The sequence below is a fragment of the Balaenoptera musculus genome, chromosome 1, assembly GCF_009873245.2.
Source record: "Balaenoptera musculus isolate JJ_BM4_2016_0621 chromosome 1, mBalMus1.pri.v3, whole genome shotgun sequence".
Taxonomy (NCBI): Eukaryota; Metazoa; Chordata; class Mammalia; order Artiodactyla; family Balaenopteridae; genus Balaenoptera; species Balaenoptera musculus.
Window position 1 is genome coordinate 21,549,654 of NC_045785.1, and position 1,969 is coordinate 21,551,622.

A 1,969-nucleotide genomic window follows, 5' to 3' on the forward strand; every position below is an offset into this window, starting at 1 on the left:
AGGAATAGTCCTGATACCCCCTGGACCAGTCACTGGGCACATGGCCTACATCTGCCACCACACGGGTCAGGGCAAGAGGGAAGACGGACCTTGGCATTCTATTCTGGTTTCCCTCTGAGGCTTGGAGTCAGATCCTGGCAAAGACCCCTTCCTTCCGTGTGGAGCTCCTGGCCCCTCATTTGCAGCGCCCAAAACCTGCCTCTGGGGAACCCCTCATTTTGCTCCTTTCTTTGGCTGAGAGTGCTCAGGAAGGAAGCACTACTGAGACCCAGAATCCCAGGCCAGAAGATGCCCAACAAAGTAGGCTAGACCAACCCCAGGACATGATACTGGAATTCCCTCCTAAACAAGACTAAACTCATCACACAGATGGGGAAACTGAGGTCGAAGAGGGCAAGGCATTTTGTTCACCGTCACCCAATGGCTAACTGGCGGAGCCTGGAGCAGTCTCTAATGGACACATTCCATGTCACCACCAATAAATGGGATTTCTAGAGTGCAGCTCAGCCCGTGCTGACCCCCCCTCTTAGCCTGGCCACCAAGGTCTCGCCTCCATAATCCCATCCCACGGCACCCCCTTCCTGTGTCCCACACAACAGCCGGATTAGACTCCTTGCCCTCAGGCTGTCGTTCACAGGGCTCCTTCTCCCCAAAGCTCCTTCTCCCACCTCTGCCTGCCCAAGTTCAACCAGCCTCTTTAGGGTCCGGCTCAATGCCAGCTCCTTCGTGAGCCACCCACAGCCCTCATGCTCCTCTAACCTTCTGAGGTGCTTTGCCTCCACCCTCACACCCCGCACTCTGTTGTCCACGTGAGCTGTGGTTACGGTGTGTGAGCTTCCCGAAGCCGCACACCACCTCCCCTCTGGGCCCAGCACCTGGCACAGTACCCAGCACTCAGTAGGTGCTCTGTAAAATCTCCTCCTCATCTGATGCCCTGCCATGTCCTATCGATAACTGACAATAATGGCTATTGTTTATCGAGCATATTACCATAAGCCCGGCTCCGGTACTGTCTCCCATCCTCATGTGATGGACCCAGGTCACAGAGGTTGTGTGACTTTCCTGAGGTCACAGCTTTGGAACTGGAACCCCACTGGTTCTTGTGCCTAAATGAGTCTCCTTTCCTTCCCACTCACCTCTTCTAGGTCAGACCACCATCATTTCCTCACCCTGTCCTGTCACTAAAGACTTCCCATGACTCCTTGTGGCCCACTAGACAAAATCTAAACCCCTGAGCATGGCATCTAAACTCTGTGACATCTGGCTTCTTCCCTCTTTGCAGCTTCTCCTCTAGTCTCTGAGCGTCACCTCAGTTTCCAGCCTGCTGTACCTTGATTTACTTGTAGGCTCTGCATATGCTTTTCCCTCTGCCTAGAACACCCTTCCCCTACTTTTCCTCCTGTGAACTCCTACACATCTCTCAACATCCAAGATCAAGGGTTACCTTCCATTCTAGTCAGATGAGACAAGCAACAAACAAACTGGCCACAAAATTGAGAGCTCTACGAGGGAAGGACCTCTGTCACCATAGTGTCCCCAACGCTTAACCCATAATCAGTGCTCAGTCAACATTTGTTGACTAGATGAATACTCTATATATTCTTGTTGACTAAACGGAGAAATGGCAAAAGAATACAAGGCCACAGTATGCAGGGCTGGAGGTGGAAGGGAAGAGACTGAGGCCAGGAAGGCCAAGGACGTGGTGGAGTACAGTGACAAGTACTCCAGGGGCTGCTCTGCAGCAGAGCCACGCTCTTGGCAGAGGGAGTGTTTGTGAGAGACAGAGGAAGGAAAGTGATGGTGTGAGGGAGGCTCTGAAAGTATGTGTGTGTGTGCACGCACGCGCGCATGTGAGAAGGCGGTGGGGATGTATGTGGGGGAGTGTGCGTGTGTGTGTGTGTGTGTGTGCTGCATTTGTGAATCAGTCTGTGAGAGCGGCGCTGAGGAAGCATGTGAAGGAGCGCGTGTA